Source organism: Erythrolamprus reginae, chromosome 4, assembly GCF_031021105.1.
Source record: "Erythrolamprus reginae isolate rEryReg1 chromosome 4, rEryReg1.hap1, whole genome shotgun sequence".
Taxonomy (NCBI): Eukaryota; Metazoa; Chordata; class Lepidosauria; order Squamata; family Dipsadidae; genus Erythrolamprus; species Erythrolamprus reginae.
Window position 1 is genome coordinate 31,307,221 of NC_091953.1, and position 13,949 is coordinate 31,321,169.

Genomic DNA, 13,949 nt, shown 5'->3' on the forward strand with positions numbered 1-13,949 from the left:
CCATTATCCTTCCCGTCTTTCTCCTGATTCTGATCCTCAACGTCATCCTTCCTCTCAGCCTGTCCATCACTCTTTCACTATCACCCTCATCTATCCCCTAACTCTCTCACCCATACTCAAATCTTACCCAAACTCTTACCCTCACTTACCTCTCTAAGAGTTGGCCACAAAAACTGGAAAGCTTCCCCAGAGTCCAGGAGCCCTACTGTAGAGCAACTAACCTCTAGGAAGGCATCTTCACTCTGATAACTGATAATTGACAGTAACTGACACTTTAGTCTGCAGGGATGAAGTCATAAAGCCATTAGAATTCTCAAGGAGATGACCCAACTACTTTACCCTCCTATCAAAGGGCATTTGCTCTAATATCTTTTCTTCCCTTCCAGACCAAGGTTTCAAAGAATCTACCAAACCAAACTGCCTGTTTGCCATAGTTCTTTGGATGTGGATTGCCTCTTGTTATAGAAGTTCCATTAAGTGCTTCAGCTCTGTTGAGCAAATTAATAGTCTGCTGTTTGCTTTCTAAAGTTGGGTTTGGAAACAAACTTGACTGTGTATTGAGATCAAATTTGTCCCCTTGAAATCAACAGGACTGAATCTAACAGAATTCACTGATTTTAGTAGCACAACTTTGACAAACTTTGAATTCAGCCCATTGTCTGGAGAGACTAATAGATTTTAAACCAAAATTATTCATTCTGTCACATTTAGACCTATTGCATATTATATTATGTATTGTTTTCTATTTGAGAAAGGGGAAAAAACCTTTTAAAATTATTACTTTATTCTCCCATTGTTGGAAGTCTCTGTCTTCCACATATCTCTCTGTGATTTGCCTTATTTAGTCAGTGAAACACCTTCTGTTTTCCCCACCAAAGAGTCAGGGCACTATATAAACAGTTGAGAAATGAAGTGGAAATAGAATATGGGGGGCAACTGCATGCAAACCTGTCCTAGGGGATTAATCTGTTTGTATCAATCCTTTCAATCCTGGGCCTAGAAAGTTTAGAACTAAGACGCCTTAAACAAGATCTAAGTATTGCCCACAATGCCGCCGGCGACTTACCAGCCGGCGCGGGGTTGTGGCGTGGGACCGGGAAAGGAGGCCGCCATGTTGGGGCGGAGCCTGCGGCCCCTCGTCATCCCAGGGGGCCGCAGTGACGAAGTTTGGTGGCGCGGGCCACCCATTGGCTGGGCGAGGGTGAGGCAGCCCTATAAAAGGGGCTGCCTCGTGGCGCAGTTACCCTCGCCCGGCAGTTTTGGAGACAGCCCTGCTGCTCCCGGCACGTCGGAAGAAGGCCCGAAGGCCCGAAGGCGAAGAAGCGCGTGGGCGGCGAGCCGAGGCTCGCGCCGGCAGCCCGCTTTGCGAGGGGAGCCCGGCAGGCTTGGAGGCCGGCGTGATCGTTGGGGCGGCAGTTTGCAGGCTCGGACCGGCGGCGCCCGGCGAAGACAGCGCGGACAGGCCCGGAGGCCTCAGCAGTCGCGTGGGCGGCATCGGGAGGCCCGGGCTGACAGCGCCAGAGGCATCGGCTGTTGGTCGGGCCTCTTCTGGTTTGGAGGGGGGTGGATCAATGGCGAGGGGCAGCAGGGCACAATCTGGGACCCGGCGGCGGGCGGCGGGGCGGCAGGCCGGCGTTCTGGGCAACCCCCCCATGGAGCCCCGCCGTACGGGAAGGAGAAGGGCCCCCAAGAGGGCTTGGGGGGAGGCCCCTGGGGCTGAGCAGGACAGCAGGCCAAGCGGGGAGGGTAGCTCCAGGGGGGAGGAGGTCACCAGGGGGCGGGCCCCAAGGCGCCAGGGGGTGACCCCTAGGGCAGCAGGCCGCCGCCAGGGGAGGGCCCCATCCAGAGGGCCACGTGGCAACAGGAGGGAGTTTGCTGATCCTGGGGAGGGGGGACCCAGCCCATTTGAAATAAGTGGGTCTGATGAGGGGTCCCCCATGGCTCGGGCAGTTGCGAATGAGGGTACAGGGGAGGAGTCAGTCTCTGTATCTTCACACCTTCTTTCTGCTTTACTTGAAAAATTGGATGAAGGGCCAAGGAAGAGGGGCCGATCCCGGCACGGGGACGCCGGGGGTGCCATGAGCGCAGAGGGGACCCGAAGCTCATCAGAATCTGAAGAAAGGTCTCAGAGGGTGCGCTCCGACCGGCGCGCCAAGAAAAGGCGCAAGAGGAGTCGTGGAAGCAGGGCCGCTTCTGCCTCGGAGGAGGCTGATGACGACTCTTCACATTGGGGTGAGTGCCCGGTGCCCGGGCATCGTTGGTCCCGGCCACGGGGACCACGAGGCAGGGTACGGGCGGTCAAACGCAAGTCACATAAATCACATAGCACATGGCGTTCGCGCACGGCGGCCCAGGTATGGGGGAGGGGCCGACAACACGGGAGGACAAAGAGGGGCAGGAAAAGGAGGGACCCCTCAAGGGATAGCTCTGAGTCCACGACCACAGAGTCCACTGATACCTCCACTGTCGACAGCGACAACCCTTTTGCCCCTGGCCTCCCTGACACTCCGCTTAGCATGCACATGTCACAGGCCCTTAAGCGAAAGATTTGGCGCGGGGCCTATGTCGATATATTTAAGATTTTGTTGCCAAAAAAATCTAAGAAGGACAAGGACATGGAAGGTAAGAAGGGGGCGGTGGAGTCAAAGGACGTCAAGATGGATAAAGGAATTTTATCATGGGCATACGCCTTTCTGGCGTATCATTCAGTGGTTGTCGAAGACGATGTTCACAAGACTCATGAGCTTATCCTATATATGAATATGATATTACGGGCTTACCAGGAGTTTGGTGGGGAGGCGTGGAAGCAATACGACGAGGATTTTAGGAGGTTTGCCGCACACAATAGGCACTGGCCGTGGGACATGCGGCACAACGATTTGTGGCTTCAAGCCACGCAGCAACCCGCCACCCCGGCTAGCGGGCGGACGCCTACAGGCCACCTGCTGTTGACCCAGGGAAAAGAGGCTACCCTCCCCCGCCCGGGGGCGGTCTCGGGGACCCAGGGCTCGGCGCAGCGGGGTGCGACGAGTTCGCCCTTTCGGATCCAGCCGTACTGTTACGAGTACGGCGCCAGAGGAGCCTGTGCCAGGCCAGCTTGCCGCTTTCGCCATGCCTGCTCGTTGTGTAATGGCAGACACCCGATATCAGCCTGCTATAGGGGCAGGGGGGGAGGCGGCAACAAACCAGCAGTTGGCCTGGCTAAGGCCCAGGTGCCTGGAGCTCAGGGCAAAGGGGCCAACCCCCATTAAATTGGATAGGTTGAAAGACAGGCTTGGGGGTTTCCGCCCTAAGAAAGAGGCCGAGTTCTTGGTTACAGGTTTTTCGGAGGGTTTTAGAATTCCGTACAGGGGGCCCAGGATTGCTTGCCTGGCTAAGAACCTTAGGTCAGTTTCCGGAATGGAACAGGTGGTTCGGGATAAAATTATGAAGGAGGTGCGGGAGGGCCGGGTGCTGGGCCCCTTTAAGGAGCCGCCCCTGCCCTCTCTGCAAGTATCCCCCCTGGGAGTGGTGCCCAAGCGTGCGGCGGGGGAGTTCCGGCTTATTCACCACCTGTCTTTTCCTCCGGGCAACTCAGTTAACGATCATATTCCTGATGACCTGTGTTCGGTGCGCTATACCTCTTTTGATACGGCGGTCTCGGTGGTTCGAGAGTGCGGTCCGGGGGCCCTGATGGGTAAGTGCGATATCAAGTCGGCCTTCCGGCTCTTGCCGATTCACCCCGAGGATTTCGACCTCTTAGGTTTTCAGTTTGAGGGAGGGTTCTTTGTTGATCGGGCCCTCCCGATGGGTTGTTCAGTTTCTTGTTCATTGTTCGAGAAGTTCAGTTCCTTCCTAGAATGGGCCCACGTGAGGAGTTCTGGGATTCGGTCAGTGGTCCATTACTTAGACGATTTTCTTTTCGCGGGGCCGGCGGGTTCCGACGAATGCCAGCGGGGAATGGCAGGTTTTCAGGGGTTATGCGGGGACCTCGGCGTGCCTCTGGCGCATGAGAAGACCGAGGGGCCCACCACTAGGCTTACATTCCTGGGCATTGAGGTGGACTCGGTTGCCCAGACCTGCCGGCTTCCGGATGACAAACTAGCGAAGCTGCGGGACACAGTTGGGGTTATTAGGGCCGCCAGAAGGGTGACCCTTAGGCAGGTACAGGAACTGGCGGGTATGTTGAACTTCGCTTGTAGGGTAATAGCGCCAGGTAGGGCGTTTATGTTTAGCCTTTACCAGGCAACGGCCGGCCTCTCCAAGCATCACCATAGAATCCGCTTGACAGCTAGCGTGAGGAAGGACCTGGGGGTGTGGCAGGAATTTTTGCAGAGGTATAATGGGGTCTCCTTCTGGAGACAGGACATGCTGTTGAAAGGCGACTTCCAAGTGAAATCCGATGCAGCCGGAGCAGTTGGTTTTGGGGTAGTTTGGAAGGATAGGTGGTTCAGGGCAGACTGGCCTCAAGAGTGGCAGGGCACCACAGTGTGCAGAGACTTGACGTTCTTGGAGCTGTTTCCAATTGTCGTGGCTATCGAGCTATGGTCCCCTAGCTTCACCGATAGGACAATACATTTTTGGTGCGACAACATGGCGGTTGTACATGTTGTCAACACACTTTCTTCCAAGAACGAGAGAGTGATGGGTTTGGTGCGTCACATGGTGGTTAGGTGCTTGGCCCGGAACATGCTTTTCCGGGCACACCATGTCCCGGGGATCAGGAATGGGGTAGCAGACGCTTTGTCCAGGGGGCAGTTGGCTAGGTTCCGGCTGCTTGCCCCACAGGCCGCGGAACAACCGGAGGCACCCCCCCCCGCTCCTGTGGCAGATTGGAGGGCCGACGTGAACAGGGCAATCGACCTGTCCATAGCAGCAAGCACCAGGAGGTCCTACCAGCGGGCAGGTAGGGAATTTTGGGTTTTTCGTCACGATAAGCGGTACGACCAGCTTTGGCCGGCCCCGGTGGAACACTTGTTGGAGTTCTGTTCCCTTAGTAAACGCCGGGGGTTGTCAGCCCGCACAATTCGAGGCAAACTGGCCGGCCTGGCTTTCATAGCCAAGTCCAGGGGTTTCTTGGATAACACAGGTGACTTCAGGATTAAAAAGGTACTGGAGGGGTGGGTCAGGGAGAGGGGCCCGCCCCGGGGTGATAGGAGACGCCCCCTCAAGTTGGCCCATTTACGGGTTTTGGGTGATTTGTGGGACAAGCTGTGTCGCTCCCAGTATGAGGCAGCCCTTTACCGCGCGGTTGCGGTTACGTTGTTTTTTGGTGCGTTTCGTATAAGCGAGGTCTTGGCGGCATCCAAGTTCGATCACTCTGGCCGCGCCTTTACAGCTAGGGACATTCGATTTCGGCGGGGCTCAGTTTTCCTTCGTCTGCGCTGCTCCAAAACAGATCAGAGGGGCCGGGGCGTGACGGTCCAGCTTTCCAAGACCAGCCAGAGGAAGGTGTGCCCGGTGGGGGCAATCTCATCGTATTGGGGCATCCGGGGAAGCTACCCCGGCCCGCTTTTCTGCCATGCCTCCGGGGACCCTCTCACTAGGTACCAGTTCTGGGCTGTGGCAACCAAGGCCCTGGCCCAGATGGGCCTGGACCCCAGGCATTACGGGACGCACTCTTTCAGGATTGGCGCAGCCTCTTTTGCAGCCGCAGTTGGTTTCAGCACGCCAGACATACGCGCGGTGGGCCGTTGGCGTTCTACGGCTTTCCGGGCCTACATCCGTCCTTAGGTGAGTAGGGGCGGGACAGGGCGCGGCCCAGGTGGCCGATTCTAATGCTACTTTGTTTTGTCTCTTCCCCCCCCCCTTTTTTTAGATGACGTGCAGGGGGCCTGTAGAGTCCTGATCTGTGGCCACAGCATGGTATACTGGGCCGAGCGGCGGGCCCAGGAGACAACGCCAGGCACGCAGTTGCAGCTGGACCGGCATGTTAGGGTGCAGTGGCTGGGTCGTAGAGGCCTACGTTGGTTGGAGTTACTTCCCTTGCTGTTCAATAGCGGGAAGGTGCAGGGTGTGCCGGGATGGTTGGTCTTGCATGTGGGAGGCAATGACCTGGGAGCTATTACGGGCGTTGACTTGCTGTGGCACATTTGGGATGGATTGCAGGTTATTTGGAAGCGGTGGCCGGACACCCGCATCCTCTGGTCCAACATTTTGCCCCGTAGGGTTTGGAGACATGCTAGAAATCCCAGGGCTGTCGACGGGGCTAGGAAGAGGGTCAATCGAGCAGTTAGGAAATGGTTACTCCGTGAAGGGGGTGGGGTGATAGACCACCCCGACATTAGGGCATCCCTCAGGGACTTATATAGGCAGGACGGAGTTCATCTGTCAGAAAGGGGTAATGACAAATTTCTAGCGGACCTGCAGAGGTGCCTGCACATTCATGTGCAGGGGGGGGAGCAGGGGGAATAAATTAAAAATTTCACCCCCTGCTGTGGCCGATAGGGGGCGGAAATGGGCGTAAGCAGCAACGGTGATCTCCTTTAGGGGCACCTCTACTGAGGTGAAGGGGGGATCTTCCTCTCGGATCACAGGGCTCGACCGGCCTGGGTTCGTTGAGGGGGGTTTCTCCTGTGGCTTGCTGCATGGATATTATCAGTGACCAGTGGCGAGCCATCCCACACGCCAAGGGGGCGTAGCCAGGGGCAGGGCGCAGGTGTAATTTTACCATGACCCTGCACCCAGGCATGGAGCTTTCGCCCAGAGTTGCTCAGTTGAGTTTGTGTTGAAGTTAACTCCGCCCCCATTTGAGTTTATGCACCACTGCAGGTCACGTGGGCTTATTTGGTTAATTAGTTAATTAAGTTGAGTTAATAAAAGTGACCCTATTTATACCCATTACTGTTGTCCGACTGTTACTCCGCCTGCGCCGCAATGCCGCCGGCGACTTACCAGCCGGCGCGGGGTTGCGGCGTGGGACCGGGAAAGGAGGCCGCCATGTTGGGGCGGAGCCTGCGGCCCCTCGTCATCCCAGGGGGCCGCAGTGACGAAGTTTGGTGGCGCGGGCCACCCATTGGCTGGGCGAGGGTGAGGCAGCCCTATAAAAGGGGCTGCCTCGTGGCGCAGTTACCCTCGCCCGGCAGTTTTGGAGACACCCGCCCACCCTCCCTCTGCTACAGGGTACATATGATGGGTCGCCCACGGTGGGGCCGAGTAGGAATTTTTTGCAACCACAGCAAATTGGCCCAGCTCTGGTTGTTTTTTCGCCTGCTCTACTCTGTACGTTGGAGTTGTGGTTAGGGGGTGGTCTCACTGACTAGTGCCCCCCCCTCAAGGTCACTAGGGGGGGGGGTTGGCCGATAGGGGGCGGAAATGGGCGTAAGCAGCAACGGTGATCTCCTTTAGGGGCACCTCTACTGAGGTGAAGGGGGGATCTTCCTCTCGGATCACAGGGCTCGACCGGCCTGGGTTCGTTGAGGGGGGGTTTCTCCTGTGGCTTGCTGCATGGATATTATCAGTGACCAGTGGCGAGCCATCCCACACGCCAAGGGGGCGTAGCCAGGGGCAGGGCGCAGGTGTAATTTTACCATGACCCTGCACCCAGGCATGGAGCTTTCGCCCAGAGTTGCTCAGTTGAGTTTGTGTTGAAGTTAACTCCGCCCCCATTTGAGTTTATGCACCACTGCAGGTCACGTGGGCTTATTTGGTTAATTAGTTAATTAAGTTGAGTTAATAAAAGTGACCCTATTTATACCCATTACTGTTGTCCGACTGTTACTCCGCCTGCGCCGCAAGATCATATGCTGCAACGTCCTGCCTGTCGGCGACTTCTTCAGCTTCAACCACAACAACACAAGAGCACACAACAGATTTAAACTTAATATTAACCGCTCCAAATTTGACTGTAAAAAATATGACTTCAGTAACCGAGTTGTCAAAGCATGGAACTCATTACCGGACTGCATAGTGTCATCCCCAAACCCCCAACACTTTACCCTTAGATTATCTACGGTTGACCTATCCAGATTCCTAAGAGGTCAGTAAGGGGCGAGTACACATGCACGAGAGTGCCTTCCGTCCCCTGTCCTATTGCTCTCCTATATCTCCTATACCTTTCTTCTATTCCTATATCTCTTCTTCTCTTCTTTCATTGATATGTTCTATTCCTATATCTTCTTTTCTATTATTTCTTAGATATATTTTACTATGAGTATCTCCTCTATAACCTTCATCATATATTTTACCATGTGTATATTGATATATACCCACTAAAAACCCTCATTGTGTATTGGACTAAATAAACAAACAAACAAACAAACAAACAAACAAACAAAAAAACAAAAAACAAACAAACAAACAAACAAACAAACAAATAAATCCATTAGTGACAAGTGGGTCTTCTCTTGAACAGGAGTGTACTAGAACAGTGTTTCCCAACCTTGGCAACTTGAAGATATCTGGACTTCAACTCCCAGAATTCCCCAGCCAGCGAATGCTGGCTGGGGAATTCTGGGAGTTGAAGTCCAGATATCTTCAAATTGCCAAGGTTGGGAAACACTGTACTAGAAGACCTCCAAGGTCCCTTCCAACTCTCTTAGTCCATTATTCTATTAGAAGAAACATGCATGACTTTTAATAGATGTCTAGGATTTCACAGAAGAAACTGCAAATCGTATGAATGGATGGCACAAAACAGCCAATAATTTCAAGAAATTTGCTCAGGAAGGTATGAATTTTCTGATTCTCTTCATTCCTACAACTGATTCTTTTAGTCCTCTAAAACATTTTTTTTAAAGGACATTTTTCTCATAGGGATACCTACCAAAATCTGTGTGCTTAATGTTGTGGCTTGCCAGCAGCCCATGCAGTTGATAGTGGATCCCGTTCGAGAGGAGACTGACTTGGTGATGTACCAGCGGCCTGTACAGCTGGCACCCAAGTCAGACAGTGAGAAGGCTGGCGAGGATTCAGTGCCTGAAGCAGAAGTTCAATCAAGGCCTTTGGAACCTCTAGCATCTCATAGCAGTGATGAGGAAGAAGAGATTTCTCCTCTGCTTAATGCATGAGTTGCCAAAACTCAGGAGTGGTTACTCTAGAGCAGTGATTTTCAACCTTTTTTGAGCCGCGGCACATTTTTTACATTTACGAAACCCTGTGGCACATTGAGCGGGGCGGGGGGGGGGTGTTAAAAAAGTTTGGACAAAAAAAATTTCTCTCTCTTCCTCCCCTTCGCTCTATTTCTTTCTCCCTCCTTTCTCTCCTGTCCTTCCTCTTTCTTTCTTTCTTTCTCTCTCTCTCCATCCCTCTTTCTTTCTCTTCCTTCCTCTCTCTTTTGCTCTCTTTCTCTCTCCCTCCCTCTATGTCTCTCTCTCTCTCCTTCCTTCCCTCTCTTTCTCTCTCTCTCTCTTTCTCTCTCTCTTTCTTTCTCTTGTTCTCTTTCTCTCTCTCTTGCTTTCTTTCTCTCTTGTTCTCTTTCTCTTTTTCTTTCTCTCTCTCTTGTTCTCTTTCTCTCTCTCTTGCTTTCTTTCTCTCTTGTTCTCTTTCTCTCTCTCTCTCTTTCTCTCTCTTGCTTTCTTTCTCTATTGTTCTCTTTCTCTCTCTCTTGCTTTCTTTCTCTATTGTTCTCTTTCTCTCTCACACACACTCTTTCTCTCTCTTGCTTTCTCTCTTTCTTTCTTTCTTTCTTTCTTTCTCTCTCTTTTGCTTTCTTTATCTCTGAGCTTCGTGGCACACCTGACCATGTCTCGTGGCACACTAGTGTGCCACGGCACACTGGTTGAAAAACACTGCTCTAGAGCAGTGTTTCCCAACTTTGGCAACTTGAAGATATTTGTTTGTTTGTTTGTTTGTTTGTTTAGTTAGTTAGTTAGTTAGTTAGTCCAATACACAATGAGGGTTTTAGTGGGTATATATCTATATACACATAGTAAAATACATGATGAAGGTTATAGAGGAGATACTCATAGTAAAATATATCTAAGAAATAATAGAAAAGAAGGTATAGTAATAGAACATATCAATGAAAGAATAGAAGAAGAGATATAGGAATAGAAGAAAGGTATAGGAGATATAGGAGAGCAATAGGACAGGGGACGGAAGGCACTCTAGTGCACTTGTACTCGCCCCTTAAGTGACCTCTTAGGAATCTTCAACTCCCAGAATTCTCCAGCCAGAAAATGCTGGCTGGGGAATTCTGGGAGTTGAAGTCTAGATATCTTCAAGTTGCCAAGGTTGGGAAACACTGCTCTAGAGGATGTCTCCTCGGGAGTAAAATGTGGGGCTAATTGGCCACTTCCCTAGTCTACTTAAGGAAAGCCAGGGTAGTTGAATCTCTGAAGGAAACAACGTTTCAAATTTGTTTGTGCATTGTGTGGACTCATGTCTGAAAAATCTCTGCTCTGCTTATTTGCTTCGGTTTGTTATTTGAAGACAACTTCTGGGCATTTTTCCAACCTTCATGAGCTATCAAAGACTTATTGCTACTGAAGTAGACCCAGAGACAGGGTTTGGAGCAATCGGTACTTTTATTCAGCTCAGAGAATAAGTGACAGCTCAGCAAGGTAAAGTGACAATTCAGCGAGTACCGACTGACTCTGGCTGGAGAAACCGCTCCTTTTATATATTTGCGGTTCCCGCCAAAGCCAGAGCCGGCCGCGTCTGAGCCAATCAGGAGCGACTTCCTGCTTGGGCTCAGACAGCGCTGAAAGAGGAACAAACTATTTACAGAGTTACAAGGTAGCCATTACAGGATACAACACCCCTCCCCTCATAGTTGGACACATCCATCAAGAAAGCCATGTGACAAAGTCGTCCAATCGATGGGGCCTCTGAGGAGCTCGCGCTGACCTGCGCAGTTCAATTTCTCCTTCGCCACCGACTGTGGAGGATGGCTCGCCGCTGTTCTCCCGGTGTTGCGGACTTGGCCTGGCGGGCCCAACGAAGGCTTCGGAGGACGAGGATGGTTCGGCGTCGCTGGATGGTTCCCCCTGGCCCGATAAGTCTCTTTGCGTGTCTCTTATTTCGGGCAATGTACTAAAGTCTGTTGAAGGGGGAGAGTCCATGTCAGCGGTTTGTGGCAATTGATTTTCTGTTCGCTTCCGAATGTGGTCTATGTGTCGTTTCCACAAACGACCATCCTCTAGTTTAACAACATAGGTCTTAGGTGCATTTTGCTTAACAATAATTCCCTTCATCCAGTTTACATTTCCATCAAAACTTTTTACATATACATTTTGTCCCAAATACATTTCTCTTTCAGGTTTTGTACACATTTGGTTATTATTAACACAGAACCTTGGGTTTAACCTGTCTAGTGGTGACCTCAACTTCCTTCCCATCAATAACTCTGCAGGGCTTACATGTGTGTGCGAGTTAGGGGTAATGTGTTGGGTGAGTAAGAATTGGTCCAAGTTCTGTTGCACATCCCCAGGGCCTGATCTGCGCAATGCCTCCTTTGCCACCCGAACGTAACGTTCTGCCAATCCGTTAGCCCAGGGCGAATAAGGCGAGATGAGGGCATGCCTGACCCCTAGGCCATCTAGGAACAATTCGAATTGCCTGGCTGTTAGCTGTGGCCCATTGTCAGACACTAAGAGATCTGGGCAACCATGGGATGCAAACAGTCTGCTCAATACCTTGATAGTGGCACTTGTGGTTATGTTGTTCATTGCTATTATTTCCAACCATTTGGAGAAAGCATCAACCACTATTAAAAAATACTGAGACCCCACTGGGCCAGCAAAATCAATGTGGATTCTAGACCAAGGACCAGCAGGCTGTTCCCACTCAGCCGGAGTTGTTTTGGGGGGACTGGGTCGTGACTCTTGGCACGGATCACACTTTGAAACCCAATTTTCAATATCAGCATCCAGCCCTGGCCACCATAAATGCCCCCTTGCCAGGCTCTTCATCCTGACAATCCCAGGATGACCCACATGTAACATTTTGAGTACCTTTCCCCTTAGGCTTTTGGGAATGATCACTCTATCCCCCCACAGTAAACAACCTTTTACATACGATAATTCAAGTCTTTTGTTTTTAAAATCACACAATTCAGGTTTCACAACATCATTTTGCCATCCCTTTAGAACACAGTTCACCACTTGTTTAAGGATTTGATCTTGCTGCGTGTGTGCAGCTACCTCTTTTGCTGTGGTTAGTGGGTTTTCCTCGAGTTCTATCATTAACACATCTGTGGAAGGAACAGGGTCTTCCACTAAGTCTGCTATGGGGCATCTGCTTAGGCCGTCTGCATGATTGATTTCCTTCCCCCCCTTGTGGGTGAGCTCATACTGATACCCTGAGAGGAAAAGAGCCCATCTGATTAGTCTTGGAGACATGAAAGGTGGAGTGGGCTTGTTGGGGGCTAGCAGGCCTAGTAAGGGTTTGTGGTCAGTGACTAGCTCAAAGCTTCTTCCAAAAATGTAATTGTGAAACTTCTTTACCCCTGCCACTAATGCTAGAGCCTCCTTGTCTAACTGGCTATAATTCCTTTCTGTGCTGGTCATGGTTCTAGAAAAAAATGCTATTGGGGCCTCTGTCTTATTAGGTAGAACGTGAGCTAGGACTCCTCCTATGCCGTACGGCGAAGCGTCGCACGTGAGCCTAATGGGTAGTGAAGCACTATATTGGACTACTACACTTTTAGAGGTTAATAAATTTTTTATTTGAGAAAAAGCTTCACGTTCAGTTTTCCCCCATGTCCAGCGGGCTTCCTTCTGGAGTAAACGATGGAGAGGCTCTGCTACTGTTGCCTTCTGCTTTAAAAAAACGGAATAAAAATTAAGGAGGCCCAAAAATGCCTGCAACTCATTCTTATCTCGTGGCTCTGGGGCTTCTCTAATTGCTCTCAGCTTCTCTGTTGTGGGGTGGATACCTTCCTTATCTATTTTATATCCTAGGAATTCTATACTGTTGGTTCCCCAGACACATTTATCAGGCTTGATTCTTAAACCTTTGTCCTGTAACCTCTTAAGTACTTCCCTTATTCTTTTGTTTACTTGTTCCTGGTTTTCCCCTGCAATTAAGATGTCATCAAAGTATGGAATGGCCCCATTTACCCCTGACAATAGGCGTTCCATAATGCTCTGGAATATTCCTGGGGCTATGCTTACCCCAAACTGTAACCTCGTGCATTTGAAAGCCCCCCTGTGCGTTACAATTGTTTGAGCGTTTGCTGTTTGTTCATCGACCGGAAGTTGCTGGTAAGCTTGCGCCAGGTCGATCTTTGCGAACCTTTTCCCCTCCCCCAGGGAGTGTAGCAGTTGTTGCACAACCGGGATGGGGTAGGGGTGGTGTTGGAGTGCCTTGTTTAGGGTCGATTTGTAATCAGCGCAAACTCTTAAAGAGCCATCTGGCTTCAGAGGGGTAACTATGGGAGTTTCCCATGGCCCCTGCTCCACAGGGACCAAAATACCTTGGCTAATGAGTTTGTCCAGCTGTATGTCTAGTTTGGGGAGGAGCGGCAGGGGGACCCTGCGAGGTTTTAGCCTGATCGGTGGGACCTTGGGGTCAATAGAGAAAGATATAGGGGGCCCCTTATACAATCCCAGTGTGGGGCTGAACACTTCAGGGAACTCTTTCACAAAGTTAGGCATATCATAACAGTTTACATTACACACACCCGAAATCTCGATCCCCAGTGGTTCCATCCATGCTAAACCCAGAAGAGAGTGCTTGGCCCCTGTTACAATAAGCATGGGAAGGGTACATTTAACATTCTTGAATGCGATAGGTACATTTGCTGTTCCCAAGACCGAGATTACTCCCCCCTGAAAGTCTCTAATCACCAAAGAGGTTTGATTTAGGTCAGCCTTAGATACATTAGGCATATACAGTTTAAATTTTTCCCAGGGCATGATGGTATATCTAGAGCCCGTATCCAGCTCCATTGAGCAAGGTTGGTTATTGAGTAGCAGTGATATAACAATTTTAGCCCCCTTTTTGGTTGCCGTGTTATTCACGGAAAATTGAGAGTTACCTCTATAGTAGTCACGGTTAGCGGTTGAGTAGTTCCTTTGACCCGCGTT